Consider the following 19,155-nt stretch of genomic DNA (forward strand, 5'->3'; position numbering starts at 1 on the left):
TACTTCATCGAGAGTGTCACGATAAAGTCACTCGCGTTCAGACCTTAGGCAGAATGGTCGGTTCGAAAAATCAAAGCGCCGGTCTCCAGAGGAAGACAGTGGAGCGAGTGGCGCTATTCCCTGTATGGCTACTACAAGAGAAGGGCAAGACCATCCAGCCCCACCAACAAGAAGTGCTTCCTGCAGAACTGTGCTAGTGACCACCCAGGTAGGGAGATTACACAAACGCATGAAGTAGAGCATCAAAATGAATACGTACATCGTGCAAGCATACTACCAAATAACTAAGATGGTGACCGATATGACAACTTACCGGGATAGACTACATACCAAGTGGCTGGAACGATTCCCGGATACTCAGTTAATCGAACAGCGAATAGCGGACCAGAGAAGGACTATAGTCACGAAGAACCTAACAGCCCTTGCAATCTTGAAAAAAATCAAGCAGGACGATCAACTACAAAGGATAAAGAATATTGAACCAGCGGAGGAAGAACGTTCCACCGCCGAACCAGAGGCAGAAGAGCAAGAGAAATAGAACCCGTAGCAGCTGAAGTGGAAACAGACGAGGACATGATATCCAGATTAGCGGAGGAGGGAAAGAAGGCCCTAACAGAATTCAAAGGAATGGACCCCACAAAGACTCACGTGATATCGAAGCAGAGGCCGAATAGAACCTTGTGGAGAGTCACAGATCACATGAATCGGCACAGAATACCGCATTACCTCAACAGAAATGGTGCAACACTGGAGGCAATCCACACAGCCATGTATTGTGCTGCAGTAGCAGCCACAAGGATTAACGGAAGAGAAGCGAGAGACCAGCAGCAGAAGAATCGAAAACAAAGGTACCACCAGCTTGCGAAAGAAGACTTCAACAGAAGATAGAAGAATTAAAAGTCTAGATACGCCAATTGACCTAGTACCAACGGGGAAATAGGTGTAAGAAATTAATTGGAAAAGTAAAGAGCATCCTCAAGAGAGACAGCGTCCACAGCAAACATGGAGCAAAAAAATCAGAGAATAGGAGAGTACTTGGACACATTGAAGTAGAACCTCCTTGCACTCAGCAGGAGACTACGCCGATACAAAGAGAACTCCAAGAGGAAAATAAACAACAGAATCTTTGATGAAGATTAAAGAGGTTTCTACAGGAATCTCGGAGAAGACGGAAAACAAGGAAAAGGACCACCCGAGAAGATGATTGAGGAGTTCTGGGGGAAAAAAAAAACCCATGAGGAAAAAAGTAGGAAGTAAACGAACCTGAGACATGAAATCAAGGAGATTGGGGCATATGCAAGAAATATAAACTATCTCAGTCATCGTGTCAACCACCGGTAAGGTACCAAAGACTGTACATAGCAGCCTAGCAGCAATAAGTCTCCCAGAGAACACCTACAAGGAATTCCAGAAAGTCGCAATCCTGAACACCTGTAGGATAGTCAGAGGTTTCCTCGACCGGCAATAACACCAGATATGACAACCACCCTGTGTACTTGGTAGCAGTACACGTCACGGAGTGGAATCCCGCAATCAGGAAGAAATAATATAAGAGCAACAACAAGAATAATAATAATAAGTTGTGTTCAGAATTGCGACTTTCTGGCGTTCCTTGTAGGTGTTCGCTGGAAGACCTATTGTTACTAGGCTGTTATTTGGGGTTATTGTCAACAACCATACATGTTGTTGACACGATGATCGGGATGGTTATTATTATTATAATTCCCTCCTGGGTAGCATAGTTTGCAGAATCGCCGTCCTCTCTTTGAATTCCTTTGGACCTTTTCACAACGTTGCTCAATTAATCAATCTTCGACAACACGGGTTTTTCGTCCAGCAAACAAAAATCGTCCTCAGAACACTTGCAATTTACAGCAATATACAGGGAACAAAATCGCTTAAATCGCTGCTGCTCTTAAAAACCTGCGGACAAATATGTTATTACTGTGTTTGTGTGGGTATTATTATTATTATTAAATTTGTTTACTTTTTTGCAGTTTATTCTATTTTAATAATATAGATGGACTGGCAATTACATATTATAGAGGGCGCGAAATTTACTTTTGATCTACTGTGCCTGAAAGCTGATGTTTCGGATTTTAGTTCTTTGTAGGTTTATTGCATGGCGGCTAAAACAAGTTATAATGTTTCTTTTGTGTGAATGTTTGTGAAATATACATACAACCGGATATTTAGGCATATATAGATATCTATTTATATATATATTACATACGCACACAAAAAATCTTAAGTCAACCAGTTCAGAGGAGGTAAGTCTAAAATGTTAACATTAAACGATTGTTTTGTTTTAACTATTTAAAACAAAAACCGACAATTTAATCGGATAATTTATCTTGTTCTGCTTATTGATTGTATTCAAAACACGGTTTTCAGATTGATCTGCATTTTTGTGTTATTTCTTATATAAGATTATTATTTGAATTTTATGTTATTGATAGGCGCTTTTATGTAATTTTTGCTCTGAAAAATGTGGATTTTCTGCTTTTCCAGATATTTCGTGATTTCCTTCAGCCGAGTAATACCTAATTATTATTTGACCAATGCTCGTGTTTTGCAATTGTGTTACATTATTAATATGTGCATGTACACTTTTCTAGACCCTCACTATTTAGTAGGAAATAATACGGTTTGATAGGTAATTCGGAATTAAGGTGGAATGAGAACGGGATGAAAGAAATTATTTAATTTTTGGCTAGTAAAAAAAAAAGTTTAGGTTAGCTTACGCCAGTAATTAGGGATGGATTCAAGCAAAAGAAGCCACTGCCCCGGAGGTGTACCCATAATCTGGAGTATTTAAAGTTTAACATTGACAAATGCAAAGTACTGCATATGGGTTGAAGTAACCCTGGAGAAACGGAGGATGCGGAAAGGTTGGGGAATGACCACCGCATATCCCGGAGCAATATGGCCCTAGTTGCTAATGCTCCTAAAAACCAAATAACTAACTAACCTGGAGAAACATACCAACTGTGCGGTACTACACGTAGGGTGGTAAATAATGAAAAAGACCTGGGAGTAACTGTGAAGTCAGATATGAAATTTTCTGAGCAGAGTGGGTCGTGGGTTATTCTCAGTGATATGCAGGAATTTTTCTAGTAGTGGTAGTAGAGGCATGTGTTGCAAGAAAGCAAGCTTAGATAGCATCATCCAAAAAACAACAAAAAATATTCACATATCCGTTCCCTCTAAAAGTTTGTCCAGTTACTCCAGTGGTTTTCAACCTTTTTTTAATAAACACATCCGTAAGTAATTTATTTTATATTGTGGCACCCATACTCAATTTTCTGCCTGTTAGATCTGATTCTCTGTATGTGTGTGTATACACACACACATACACACACACACATAATATTAAAAAATGTTATATGATATTTATTATAATAATATAATTATAAAAATTACATTTCATAATACAAATTATATATATATATATATATATATACAGTATATAATTTTATTCTTTATATAGAGGTACTAAAATGATCAATTATAGACCACCACAAAATTAAAAAGATACTGTACACCTTTTTATAATGAAATAAACATATAAATTAAAAATTAATAACAAGTTTAAGTAACCACAATCCAAATTACGTGGCACCCCTGGAATGTTGTTGCGGCACCCCGGTTGAAAACCACTGAGTTAACTCCTTGAATTTATTTAAGCTATCAACTTCCACTGGCGAAAGGCAAATTTCTTCATAACTATTTTTAAACTGTATTTCCTCAATTTGAATTTATGCCCTCTCAAGCCCTTCTAGGTAAGAGGACCCCCCCCCTTCATTCCCCTCTCCAATCTTGTAGCCCTTCTCTGTACTTGCTCAGGCAACTCTACATCCTTCTTAAAATGAGGCCTCCAGACCTGTATGCAGTACTCAAGGATTGGCATGACCATTGCCTTATACAAAGGGATAATCACCTCCTTTTCCCTACAAGCAAAATTCCTGTATAAATTGACAACACCCCATGACCTGCTCTGGCTGCTTGTCTGCACTCTTCAGAAAACTTCATATCTGACTGCACAATTACACCGAGGTCTTTTTCATTTTCTACCACCATAAGTGTAGTACCAGACAGTTGGTACGTTTCTCTGGGATTATTCCTACCTTGCAGTACCTTACATTTGTCAATGTTGAACTTCAATTACCACTTCTCAGCCCATCTGCCCAAATTATCTAGATCCTGTTGCAGTAGCACACTGCCATTACTGTTATTAACAACCCTGCCGACCTTCGTATCATCTGAAAACTTGGATATTAAGCCTGATATATCTTGATCAGTATCATGATATATACAGGGTGATTCACTACCAGTGCGACAAACTTGCAGGAGGTGTAGGGGCCACAAAGACTAATCGGAATCACATAGCATTCAGGGTCCGAAATGCCTTTGTCATGCGGTAGAGGAGGTCGAGTGAACAGCGATCCTGCTGGAAGTCAGCATTTGCGAACCATTTATGTTGAAGAAACCAAGTAGCAAAAGTCCTCCGAGGTGGATAATCCGCAGGCGCCAATGATTGGACGCGTTGCAGATGGTATGAACTCATTTGGTTTGTTGACAGTATCCTTCATACAGTGGATTGGGAAATACCCAATCGTTGGCCTATCGTTCGAGTACTCGTACTCGGATTGCCTTCTGCATGACGTAGGACATTCTCCTCATTGTCTGGCATCCTCGTTGTTCGCTCTCGATTCATGGTACCTCTCGTGAAACAACCAGTCTCACCTAACCTTCTGTGCACACGTGCAAAAATCGTATGATGAGGAGCATGCCTGTGCGGGAAACGTTCCTGGTACAAGCGCAGAGCGGCATGCCCATTACAGTCCGCAGCTCCATATGCAAGGCGCATGTCGGCCAGTTCAACGTTTGAATACTCGTCCATCCTACTACCTCGGGAATTGGTTCGCAAATGCTGACTTCCAGCAGGATTACTGTTCACGCGACCTCCTGTTCAACGTCCTCTACCGCATGACAAAGGCATTTCGGACCCTGCAATGCTATGCGATCCCTATTCGTCTTTATGCCCCCTACACCTCCTGCAAGTTTGTCGCACTGGTAGTGAATCACCCTGTATACAAAACAACAGTGGGCCTAACACCAAACCCTGGGGGACTCCACTAATAATATTAGAAGAGCAGCGTCCATTAATTCCCACTGTCTTCTCTCACTCAACCATCCTTTTATCCAACTTGCAACTTGGATAAAAGGATGTAACGTTTTAGCAACTTGCCCTTAATACATGCCGCTGCAATTTGTAAAGTAGTCTTCCATGTGCAAAAGTATCAAAAGCTTTCCTGAAATTATTTTTTGCATCCATTTCCTTTGTAACCACATCATAGTATTCAGTTATATTTGTCAGACAAGACTTTCCCTTCAGAAACTCATGCTGTGTCTGAATTATTACTGCAGTCTTGTCTAGATGATCCTGCAATGCTTATTGAACCAGTGACTCCATTATATCCCCAGAACAGAAGTTACACTAACACTGTAATTACTCATGTCACTCTTTGAACCCCCTTTGTGAACTGGGGATACATTTGCACATCTTCAGTACGTGGGGACTTCCTGAGTCCAAGGCTGCTCTCATTATGGGTAAGGATTTGCTTGCTTCCTTTGTCACCACATTTAACATAACTGGATAGATCCCATCCACTCCAGGTGCCTTTCTTATGTTTAACTTCAACAATTTCTCCTCCACTTTTCTATCAGTTATTACAAAATCATTAAGCTCCCTGTTAGAGATGAATAAGCTTCTGTCCTCCACTTTCCTACAGAATTCTTCATGTGTGAATGTAGATGCAAAATACTTATTCAGTTTGTCAGCTATCTGAGCAGGATCATCAACAGTTGAACCATTGATATCAAAGTGGGCCAATCTGATTCATCCCCTTCCTTCTAGAATTGATATATGTAAAGAAGTCTCTACTGTTTTTCTTAGCATCCATTGCCAAAGATTTCTCATAATCTGCCTTTGCTTGCCTAACCTCCTTTGTGACTTGATTTCAGACTGGCTTATATCTACCATCGGATTATGTGTCATCTGATAAATTATATGCATCCCATGCATTTTTGTTCTCTGCCACGAGTGATTAGTTTATCTGACATCCGTTTAGGCCTAAACCTTGAACAGTATTTCTTAGTTGATATGAAAAGCCTAGTAGCTTCCATCAGACCTATCCTTAAATGCTTCCCAAATAGAATTTGCTGTTGGTAACATCATCATTTGTTAATGGGCTGGATCTGATGGAGGGTTGACCAGTTCTGCAGGTTTTTTCGCCTTGATCACCAAGTTGTGAACTGAGGTGCCTGAAGGACCACTCACTTTAGCCGTGTACTTAAAAGGGTTGTTTGTGAGAAAAAGATCAAGTGTGTTGGATGTATGGTTAAGATTGTCCGGTGTTCTGCCAGGCAAATGAACAATCTGTGCAAAGTCATTAGTAATTGCCAAAGCCTCAGCATCTGAACCAGCTGGTCTATTTGAGTAGAGAATGGAATCCAGCTGGAGTTGTGAACATTAAAATCACCAAGGAAAATTACCTCACTGTTATGAAAGATGGACTGGAGAAAGTCAAGTTGGAATGAGAGGAAGTCAAAGACCAAACCCATACTGTCTGAACTATAACTACAGTCTTGTCTAGATGATCCTGCAGTGCTTCTTTAACCCTTGACTCCATTATTTTCCCCAGAACAGTAGTCATACTAACAGGTCTACTCGTGTCACCTTTCAAACCTTTTTTGTGAATTGGGGATACATTTGCACATCTTCAATCCATGGGGACCTCCCTTGGGGCCAAAGATGCCCTTAGAGGTATGGCAAAGGGCATCTTACTTTCTTTGCTGCTTCCTTTAATATAACTGGATAGATCCCATTCACCCCAGGTGTCTTTCTTATGTTTATCTTCAAAAATTGCTCCTTCACTTTGCTCTCAGTTATTACAAAATCCTTTAGCTCACTGTTGCAGTTTGATAAACTTCTGGCATTCTCCTCCCTTAATGACTCATTGTTTGTTAGCTACCTCAGCAGGACCATCAACAATCAAACCATCTATATCAAGTGGACCAATTTGATTCATCCCCTTCCTTCTAGATTTTACATAAGTAAAGAAGTCTTTACTGTTTTTCTTTCTGTCCTCTGCCAAAGATTTCTCCTGTGTGACTTGATTATTATCTTATATAGGCATCTGTGTCTCCTGATAATTTATATGCATCCAATACATTTTGCTTCTCTGCCACGAGTCTCATTGATTCATCTGATATCCATTTAGGCCTAAACCTTGAACAGTATTTCTTACTGTTCCTTGAATACATCCCATTTAGAATTTGCTGTTGGGCAACGTCATCAGTTGATCCCACTCTGTACAATTTAAAAACTGTCTTAGACCACTGTAGTCACCTTTACGAAAGCAAAAACTCTTCCCTCTACTCCTGATGGTAGTTACGTCTTTGAGTAAATCCCACATCAGTACATTGTGATCACTGCCACCTAATGGTGCCTTTATCTGCAGATTCTTAATGCATGAATAATCAAAGCTGAAGAGCTTTCTGATACACAAAGCATTGTGGTAATCAATGTGATTTAATATATTTTATATATAATAGGAGAGGACATAAGAATTAAATTTTGTTTAAGATATAAATTTTTTTTGTGTGTTATAAAGCTTGGAATCAAAAATCATGCCAAGGTTTCTGTACAGAGCTATCAATGGAATAATTTGATTTTCAACTAGCAGTTGAGATCAGACTTGAGGGTTGGTCCTTGAGGTTGTCACAGACATTCTCTCAGATATGCCAGACAAGCTGCACTTGCTACCTGGGAGTCTAAAACGCTGATAGAACTGATATTCGGGTGACACTCAAGTCAAGTGGACCCAATTTTGGCGAAGTCCGGACTGTCTGTGACAGCCAAATCCTCTGCTTGCACCTTCACGATGGTGGGACTGTTAGTATCCTGGGTATAACCTCCATGCACAAGTACATGCTGGGTGACCACCCAGGTGTGAACCAACGTAAGCAGGGGTCGAGGTGTGGCGCCCACACCACATGGAGGAATGCCACCCCTCTGTGTTACCAGGTAGTACTAGGTGGTAGATGACTCTCATCAACTGGTGCAATACCACCACTTTGCTTATTGGCGGCTTGAAGAGGTGGAACCCATGTTTAGTCTCTAGCGCTAAGTTCCCTTCCCTATCTCTTCCATCATGCATTATGATTGATGACTTTTGGTGTTATGATGAACATTGTGGCGGGATCCAATATTCCTTACATTTCAAGGGTACAGCTCTAAAAAGGGGTTTGCAGGCCGGCCCCCGTTAGTACACCGGACCGAACCTATTGGTAACTCTCTAGGAGGCTTCCGAATCAGCTAGTGTATAATCTTGCTACCTCTACTCTACCAGATAGTGACTGAAGGGAGTCCGAGTAGTGTGTATTCAGGGAGCATTGTTGATGCCACGTTATGTCAAGGATCTGGGTATATTCTTACTAGGGCTCACATAAAACTGAGAAATTTCAAAACCGAGTTTAACTGAAGTTTACTCTTAAAACCGGTTTTAAAACCGATTTTCTCAGACTTAGGGAAAATAATTAAAAGCTTATAACACAGGTATTTATTTTATCTTGGGTAGATTGTACAAATCGTAATCAAATCTTTTAAACAAAATATATCACCTATTATAGTAAAAAAAATAAAAAAATTAAAATGCTCCAAAAAAGTAACTAGCTTGAGATTATACAAAATTACAAATTGTATTCAAATCCTTTGAATAAAAACTATCTTCTCGTATAGTAAACAAAAAAATAATAAGCCCTATAATAATAATAATAAATAAATAAAAATGTGAAAAAAAAACACAGCTTGGGGAAATTACTTTACTATTTATTGCTCAGCTTTTTTCTGAAAATGATCCTTTAAAAAACACAGTATATTAAGCATTTTTCCTGGATAGACGACCTTATTTTTGTGTTAAAGAGACCAGTGATCAAAAACACTCTCTCAGATTGGACACTTGTTGGTTTAATGGTCAGCAGTGCTCTATAAACTTTCTCCAGCTTTTCACTTCTACTGCTAGTTGCCTCCAAAATTTTAAATTCTTTGCTGATTTCCAATTCACTCGGATATTTTGAAGGCTCTTCAGTTAATCTCTTTATTACACTATCACACTCTCGCATGAGTGTATCTCCAACGTCGGAGAAAGACGAGTCTTTGTTTTCTTATAAAAGAACAGTTCGTTTATTTTCAGTTTCTTCATTCAACGCTAAGACTCGTTTGGAATGTTCTGCAAATAATCTCTGATAAATCTCTTCAGCATGCTTTTTCAAAACTTGCTTACTTGAAAAATCAAAAGTTCTTGAACCTGAATCTTCTTTCCTAAACTTTTTGGCGTCGTGTAGATAGCTCAGCAAAGCCACAGTTTGGCAATTTCGTCTTGCATTGTAACGCTGCAAAAGGCTTTGGTGAAACTTTAAAGCAAGTGGGTTATTTGCTGTATCAAGCTTAGCAAGCAGAAATTCTATTGAAGACTCTGCTTTAAGTAAGTCTGTATCTTCTGAGGTTATAGCCTTCAGAATCATTTCAACTGGTCGCAAAGTTTCACATAGCAATTCAAGGTTTTCCAGTCATCGTCAGACAGCTTCAGTTGACAGTACTGCACATAGAGCATTTGGAAGGCAATTTTTCAATTTCAGAAATCTCTCAATCATATAGAATGTGCTATCCCATCTAGTCTTGCAATCTAATATAAGTTTATATTCTTTCCCATTATATTTTGCTTTAACAAAATTTTGTAATATGTCATTTTTGGCAGGCGATTTTCGAAAAAGCTTGCAAATTTTTCTGACTTTGTTAATAGTTTGTGCAATATTGGCCATTGGATTGAAGAAATAAATGAGCTCATCGGTAAAGTTGGTTTGATAAAGCACGCCTTGCTGTCTTTCTTCAACATCACTACTTTCTTCATTATTTTCATTGTCTTTGGAAGACTCAGAGACTGTGGCACCATAATTGATTGCTTTTTCATAAAGTACATCTATAACTGACACATGTATACAATGGACTATACATTGTTGATGATTAGGCGTAATTTGCTTGCCAATCTTAATCATCATTGCTGCTCCATCGGTGGTGCAGGCAACAATATCCTCATCCAAGTTCAAACCAAATCCCTTCAAGTGTCCATTCACAATTTGCTCAGTTCTTCTGCTATTAAGTGAACCATTAATCTCAATAAGACCTAACGACCAATGATTGTCTTTTGAATGCACATTTATATTCATATGCCTTTTATTTTGTATAGACGTATATTCGTCTAGAGTCAATGAATACCGTGCACCCAAAACCAATGAATTTTTGAAATGCTGAATGAGTTCTTCTTTCTTAGTTTTTTAATAATTCAGAACCATATTTTTAATTCCATTCACTGAGGCTGGTGGTAATTTATCGTATTTATTTCTCTGAAGGTGAAGGCTTGATTGTATAAACTCACTCTTGGCAATTGAATTAAAAGAAAATCCATCTAAAGCAGCTAATTTTGAAATCTCTTCCTCCATAGATTTTTTAACGATAAAAATTTCTAATGTTCTTACCGTTTTTACGGGAGGTTCACTGTCATCTTGTTTAATGTCAATCTGATGCATTTTCTTTTAATGCAACATCAAAGATGATGTAGATCCTCCAGACGACTTCATTATCTTCTGACATTTCAAACATTGTGCTTCATCTTTGCTTTTTTGAGCAAAATAATTCCATACATTTGATTTCATCTTAGACATATTAAGAGTAATAAATATTAATTAGTAGGAATTTATATCACCGACAATTTTAAATAAAAAAATATTGAAGATAACAAAGGCACAATACTATGCGTCACTCCCACAAGCACTGAATGAAGAGTCTAAACTGAGGCAAGTTTCAAAATTTTCACGAAAGAAATTTTTTATTTATTTACTTGCAATTTTTTTCCCCCCAATTAAATCTAGTGTATTTTCAAAATTACATAAAAGCTAAATTTGGTGAAGCTGCTTTTTGGAGAACATTTGATCGCAAATTTAATAGGAATAAAGAAGCAAAAAACTTTCTACGATTGAAATTTGATGCAATATTCAGCGAATCTGTTTCTAGTGGCTAACCATCAATAAGGCGTGTTCCCTAACTTGCCTGGCGAACAAGATAGATGGAACGGAGAAATGTTGAGCATTTTCTTTTGCGCTATCGCTCAGACTCACTCAGTTGTAAATGAGTTCACCTGCATCGTGCCATAATACAGGTGGGAAGATAAAAGGTACCCCTCCTAGATTTAGGCCACTTGCCCATGAGATTCGTACCTAAACATAAAATAAAATAAAATAAAAAAAACATGTTTAAAACATAAAGCAGTTGAACGATCCAAACAAACGAACAAACAAAAGAAAATGTGCGTAACAAAAAACTATATTCGAGGGCTAACTAAGAAAATATTCGAATCCGGTTTTAGAAGATCGGTTTCGGTTTTAACAACTCAATATGAAAACCGATTTAAGCGGTTTTATAAAACCGGTTTGCAAGCCCTAATTCTTACCATGTGTATGCCATATCCAAAAATTTCATTACTTCATACAGCATGTCATACCCACTTTTTCTTACTATTGAATACACCATGAATTGTCAAACTAATAGAGCAAGCTTATCTGCGAAAAGATGTAAACCTCCCAAGCACTTCCTAATTCATTTTACAAATATACGTGGTCTCAATTCTAATCTTAACGATGTCCATTTCCACTTGCAGCCTGCTAAACCCCATGTACTTTTTCTGACAGAATCTCAGGTATTGGTTGATTCAACTACTGCTCATCTCAAATGCCCAAATTATTCGCTATATGATTCCTTTCGCCTCAAAGGTGGTACTTGTGCATATGTCCGTTCTGATATTCCCTGTCAGAGATTTGGCAATTTGGAATCTCCTCTCTTTGATCTTCTCTGGCTTAAAATCTCTCTACCTCATTGTGTAAAATTCATCTGTTGTCTCTACCGTTCTCCCAACTCCACTAATCACTTGGTGCTCTTTGACTTCCTCTCTTTGCAACTTGACTTTCTCCAGTCCAACTTTCCTAACAGCGAGGTAATTTTCCTTGGTGATTTTAATGTTCACAACTCCAGCTTCCGTTTTCTAGTAACACTGACGCAGCTGGTCGAGATGCTGAGGCTTTTGCAATTACTAATGATCTTGCACAGATTGTTCATTTACCTACAAGAATACCAGACAATCCTAATCATGATCTTTTTCTAACAAACAACCCTTCTAAGTACATGGTCGAAGTGAGAGGTCCTTTAGGCAGTTCAGATCACAATGGTGCCTTTATCTCATGGCTATTCCCAACCTCGTGTTGTTTCGCATTACAAGAACACGAAATGGGATGACCTGCGAGGCTTCTTTTCTTCTTTTCCTTGGTCGGATTACTGTTTCAAAACTTCTGATGTAAACATTTGCTCAGATCGTGTCAGTGAAATTATTCTTGCAGGAATGGAATCCTTTATCCCACACTCCACTTTAAAATCTTGTTCTTCATCTAAACCTTGGTTTTCCAATAAATGTGCTAAGGCTGTTCAAGAGAAGAATGTTGCATATCGTAATTGGCTTGTTTCTAATTCTTCAGTTTCATTTTCTGCCTACACCAAAGCTCGCAACAATTGTAAAGCAGTTATTAATCAGTCCAGAGTAGAGTTTGAACAGGCTAAGAGTAGAAAACTTGCTTCTTGCCCTAATGGTAGCTGAGCATTCTGGTCCCTTGCCAAAGCTATTGGCTGCAACTTTTGCCCATCTCTGCTCCCACCTCTGTCCAAATCAGATGGTTCTGTTGTCACTTCAGCCAAGGATAAAGCTGACCTTCTAGCATCCCATTTTTCTTCCAACTCATGTATTAATGACCTTGGTAAATCACCTCCCACCATTCCCAACATGCTCCATTCGATGCCTCCTGTCAATAGGATGTCAGAAGGATTTTGACGAGTCTTGATGCTAAGAAAGCTTTAGGTCCCGATGGTATTTCTCCACTTGTTCTCAAAACTCCTGTGCTCCTGAACTTACTCATATTCTTTGCTGCCGTTTTTCACTTTCTTATTCCAAAGGTGTTTTTCCTTCTTCTTGGAAATTTTCTCCTATTCAGCCAGTTCCTAAAAAGGGTGACAAATCCCTCCCATCCAATTATCTTCCCATTGCAGTTACTTCTACTCTTTCTAAAGTAATGGAGAAATCAATTAATCGCCAACTCTGAAACTACCTAGAAACCTTTCGTCTGATCATCGATCGCCAGTCTGGATTCCGTCAGTGTCAATCCACTGGTGATGTTCTGGCTTATGTTACCCATTTATGGACTAATTCAATGGAAAGGTTCGATGAAACACAAGTAGTTGCTCTCGACATCTCAAAGGCTTTTGATCGTGTTTGGCATAAAGGTCTTCTAAACAAGCTTCCATCCAATGGTTTGCCAACTGTTTTTAGTAATTGGTTATCCAGTTTCTCTCTGATCGCTCACTGAAACTGATTATTCTATTTGCAACCCCCAATCAGTTTTTTTTTTTTTTTTTTTTTGTGTCATGAGCCTCATTTCTAGTTATGATACATGTACCACTTCCCTTATACTGCTTTCCTGTACTGTTTTTGTTTATGCTATTTATTTGTCCAGCTGATATGAGCTTGAAATTGCAATTTATTACTATTCATATGGCATGGTAATTATGTTAAATTATGAAGAAAGGCAATGTCATTTGCAGTGCAAGGTAATATTTGAGATTTCCAAGCTATCTACTTGGGAAATCCAATGATATGATGTAATGGCCTAATGCCATATGCCCTGTTTCAGAGCAGAAACAGCAAGTGAAATGTTTTGTTCAAGAGGCTTCTCTGATAAATATAAACCAAAAAAGTAGTAATGTGCGCATAAAGGTTTTTTTACAAAGACTTTCAGGTGACATTAAAATTTTCCAGTATCAGGTAATTGCATTCATATAAAGATTTATAAGAGTGCAGTCATAATTTAAATATTTAGTTGGGAAGGAAATTTTTATAAAGTTTTCTTATCAACTGGAAATATTAAGCTCTATTCTACTTTTGCGTTACTGATAAGTAATGCAATAACGCCTCATAAACCTGGCATCATTGGGACCTGGAACATTGTTGAATTTTTGAAAATTCCAGTGTGCCTAAGGTTATGCACACATAGCTTAAGGTGTAATTTGTTATTTTTATTAGATAATATTCTATTCCCTATAATCTCCATAGAACAATCATCTCCAGTTAATCCATACTGCTGGATTGGTCCCAGTGATTAGTATATTTGTTTCCTAAGAAATAAAGGTCGTAGTTCCAGTTCTATATCTGGTATGGTTGTTGTGATTGTTCAATATATTTTACTAAGAGATATAAATAGTGCATTACGATATCAGCAATCAAATCGCCTTAAAAATTAAATATGCGCTACTACATATGTTTAGTTTTTTAATGAATTAGTATCGAATGCCTCACTAAATGATTTTTTCGTATTTTGAAATACATAGTAACAGTGATGTACAGCTTAGGAAACCTGTAAAAATGGAATTGGTGTTTAGCAATTATTAATGGAATTATCATAATGTATAGGTCTGGCACTTGGCCCTTTTTAAGTTTGGCCAGCCCATTTCCTCATTTTCCTTGTATGTTTGGCAAGGACAACGAATTTTTGAATGTTGGATTTTTTTTTTTTTTTTTTTTACTGTATTTTTTAAAATTCTTACACACACACACACAAGTTCTTCCTCTAGAACAGTGGTTTCTCAAACTTTATATAATCAGGGACTGGTTAATATATTTAAGGACCATCCCCCCCCCCTCCTTCCTTCCCAGTACCATTATTTTTCTTGGCCCAAAACTAAATGCAAATTACAAATTTTCACGCTTTATTTAATATTATAACAATAAGCCATTTATTTTGTGTTCCAATTTTATCCTTAAATCTGAGTTTGACATGCAGTCTGTTTCTGTACTTGTTTTGAAAAAAATTAAAGATGAGAAGCTAGTCTCATGTTTATTTTGTGACTTGCTGCATTCACAAATGTATATGATAATAATAGGATCATGCAATTATTTGTATATTTTATGAGGGCCAGTACAAGCCCAAGGACCACACTTTGGGAAACTACTCTAGAATATAATAAATGAAACATGAAAATAGAGTGCTCAATAAACCAGTATAACTGTCTATCACACACAGTGGTTCCTAAACTACCCTTTCAGTGGTTCCCAAACAGACCCTTTCAAAAATCAAAAAAATTAACAGATCCCTCCAAATATCTAAAAATGTTTGCGGACCCCTATATATATATATATATATATATATATATATATATAACATATGCATATGTTATATGCATATATATATGTGGTTGACCACTGTTTCTCGGACCCCCTGGAACTGATCTACAGACTCCAGTTTGGGAAACGCTGGTCTACCAGATCATAACTTTTTCAAATTGGTTTTCCACAGAACTTCAGGGTTCTCTGAGAGTGAGAGCTTGTTGAATTCCATAAGATACTTAACGAAATAGAGATAATTTTATAATCTCTATGTTTTAGTTTTTTAACGAAAGAGGAGAAAACAAAAGTCTAGGATCTGGGTTTTTGAGACATGTTAACAGTATTTTAATATGAATTAAGAAGTATCCAAGTTTCAGAACTGTCAAAAGTGGTTTCAGGGTATTCTGCAGAACTCTGGGGTTCTGTAAAGGGATTCCAGAGATTGTGTTCTATTCTTTTTTAATCATTGATTTTTTTATTTAATTGGTAGAGTTTTGCAGATTTTTATATAAAATCAGATTTCCCTGGTCCCTTATGATGAAATGAGTGAGAAGCATCTGCCACTTTAACAGAGCTTCAATGAATAAAAAGTGTGTAGGTGGGTCTCCAAGGCCTGTTAAATTGAAAAGGCTGAGACACGGTTGTCATATCTTGCAATTAATGTATTGCTGGCATGACTTCATTCTCACAATAAGTCAGAGTTTTCCAAAGTGGGTATCACAACACTTTGGAAAACTTTGGGACATCACTATGTTCCAAAGGGCATTGCCATTGTATCAGCATTGTTTTCATTTTGATTTCGTTTCACTGTATATGTTGATATAAATAACTGATTAAAATACACTTTAGCAGTTGAGCGAGGAATCTGCAGATAAAGGTACCACTAGGTGGCAGTGTTCACAGTGTGCTGAAGTGGGATTTACTCAAAGAGGTAACTACCATCAAGGGTAAATCAAAGGGAAGAGTTTGTGCTTTCGTAAAGGCGACTGTGGAGGTCTGAGACAGTATTTAAATTCTATACAGTGGGACCAACTGATGATGTTACCAACAACAAATTCAAAATGGGAAGCATTCAAAGAATTAATCTTGGAAGCTACTAGGCTTTACATACCAACTAAGAAATATTGTTCAAGGTTTAGGCCTAAATGGACGTCAGATGAACTAATGAGACATGTTGCAGAGAAGAAAAATGCATGGGATACTTATAAATTAATGGGTGAAGTGGAAGCCTATGATACATATATATAAAAGGCAGATTATGAGAAATATTTGGCAAAGGATGCAAAGAAAAACAGCAGAGTTCTTTACTTATGTAAACTCTAGAAGGAAGGGGATGAATCAGATTGGTCCACTGGATATCGATGATGATCCTGCTCAGGTGGCTAACAAACTAAATGAGTATTTTGCATCTACATTCACATATGAGGAGTTATTCAGGGAGGGGAATGCCAGAGGTGAACTAAACTCTGGTAGTGATCTAGGTGATTTTGTAATAACCGAGAGGAAAGTGGAGGAGAAATTGTTGAAGATAAACATAAGAAAGGCACCTGGGGCGGATGCGATCTATATATATAATCTTTATTGTATATATGTGGTATATACAATACACCCTTCACATCAGTAATGGCAGTGGTTTTACGTTGGCTGGTGGACAATAGCCTTGGGGGGACGGGGCCCCACATCGAAGTTCTGCCCCCCCCCCCAAGCCAACAATAGAATCAGTGTCAGATTATTTACAGAATACTTTATGCTTTAGAGATTATTTACAATGTATTAATAAAGATATTCATAAATACATTCTTATTTACATTTATATTCATAAAGATATTCTTGACTTTATTCACAACACATTCATAAAGACATCATGCTTTGAATATTATTTACAATATATTGGGCATTATTATGCTGCCCTTATCAATGTGCAGTTTGCCTGGCTAAGGTCAGGATCTGTCTTCAGTACCTCCGATCCTTCGCAAACATACAGAGGTCACCATCAATTAATTGGATTGTGGGAAGCATCTCCCTGGGGAGAAAGAGGTCACTAAGCACTAGTCTGTTATAGTGGGCTGCGAGCATTGGAGTTGACCTGAGTCCGGGTAGAGGGATTCTCCAGCTGCACAGTTCCCTGATGCTTGGCTCCGAGGCCATTCTGGTTGTCTTTTTGGCAGCGAGAACAAGGTGCTTTTCCAGTACAAGATCTGGAAGTCGGGCAAAATTAAGTGAGATTGCCATCGCAGTTGTCCTTTGATCTATCCAGTTATATTAAAGGAGACAGCAAAGGAAGTAAGCAAACCCTTAGCCATAATAATGAGATCTTCCTTGGACTCAGGGGGAGGTACCCGTGGACTGGAAATGTGCAAATGTGATCCCAATTCGCAAAGAAGGATCAAAGGGCGACACAAGTAATTATAGACCTGTTAGTTTAACTTCTGTTCCAGTAAAATTAATGGAGGCACTGGTTAAAGAAGCACTGCAGGATCATCTAGACAAGACTTCGGTTATAGCTCGAACACAGCATGGGTTTGTTGTAAGGGAAAGTTTTGTCTGACCAATTTGATTGGATACTATGTGGGCACAAAGCAACTGGATTTTTTTATTAAACTTCGTAAACTTTTTTACTCCGCATGTATCGTGTTAGTTGCAATTTGTGCATGCTGTTAATTGGCAAGGTAATAAAAAGTGTAAATTGTTAAACAGTCGTAAAGCGGGGAACCATATCATACTGTGCTTGTGAATGTTTCTTCGTGCAGACGAAAGCACTTCACTCACTCACATAACGTAATGCAGTTACCACACTGATGTTGCAAAGATTGTCATGTTTCTCTTCATTTTTGCTGTCTTTTCTTATTTCATAATTATCCCCCTTATTATTGTATAGTATGCCAAAACGAAGTATTACTACGGAGAGTGATGTTAATAAAAACAAACAGGGAAGATTGGAAACAAAATATGATATCATACACAAGCATGCGGCTGGAATGACTGTTAAAGATCTTTGTGCGAAATATTACCTATGATTTTGTAATAACTGTGAGGAGAGTGGAGGAGAAATTGTTGAAGATAAACATAAAAAAAGGCACCCGGGGCGGACGGAATCTATCGAGTTATAGTAAAGGAGCCAGCAAAGGAAGTAAACAAACCCTTAGCCATAATTATGAGAGCTTCTTTAGACTCAGGGGAGGTACCCATAGACTGGAGATGTGCAAATGTGACTTCAGTTCAGAAAGCAGGATCAAAGGGCGACACAAGTAATTATAGACCTGTTAGTTTAAATTCTGTTCCAGAAAATTAATGGAGCCACTAGTTAAAGAAGCACTGCGGGATCATCTAGACAAGACCAGTTATAGCTCGGACACAGCGTGGTTTTGTTAAGGGAAAGTCCTGCCTGACCAATTTGATTGGATACTATGATGCAATCACAAAAGAACTGGATGTAGGGAATAACTTTGATATCATATATTTGGATCTTAGAAAGGTTTTTAATACTGTTGCACATGGAAGACTGCTGCAAAATTAGAGCAATACAGCATTAAATGCAAATTGCTGCTATGGATAAAGAGATGGGATGGTTGAGTGGGAGAAAATAGAGAGCAGTAATCAATGTACACTGCTCTTCATGGACTAATGTTATTAGTGAAGTCCCTCAGGGTTCGGTATTGAGTCCATTGTTGTTTTCTGTATTTATAAATGATATTGATGATGGTATTTCAGGCTTAATGTCCAAGTTTGCAGATAATACGAAGGTTGGCAGGGTTGTTAATGACAGGATCTAGAAAAGTTGAGCAGATGGGCTGAGAGGTGGCAAGTGAAGTTTAACATTGACAAATGTAAA

The 19,155-nt window shown here is 38.0% G+C and overlaps 1 protein-coding gene across 2 annotated transcripts in view; it reads left to right on the forward strand.

Moving 5' to 3' along the window:
* The first annotated feature begins 2,119 nt into the window (after positions 1-2,119).
* LOC150081499 (heterogeneous nuclear ribonucleoprotein F-like) overlaps positions 2,120-19,155 on the forward strand; it is a 210,699-nt gene continuing 193,663 nt past the window's right edge. For both annotated transcript variants that reach the window (XM_090379334.1, XM_090379335.1), the window contains exon 1: positions 2,120-2,270. The gene's annotated coding sequence lies outside the window, so the exon portion shown is untranslated. The remainder of the gene's footprint in view (positions 2,271-19,155) is intronic.

The sequence above is a fragment of the Mastigoproctus giganteus genome, chromosome 8, assembly GCF_048544385.1.
Source record: "Mastigoproctus giganteus isolate SK-2022 chromosome 8, ASM4854438v1, whole genome shotgun sequence".
Taxonomy (NCBI): Eukaryota; Metazoa; Arthropoda; class Arachnida; order Uropygi; family Thelyphonidae; genus Mastigoproctus; species Mastigoproctus giganteus.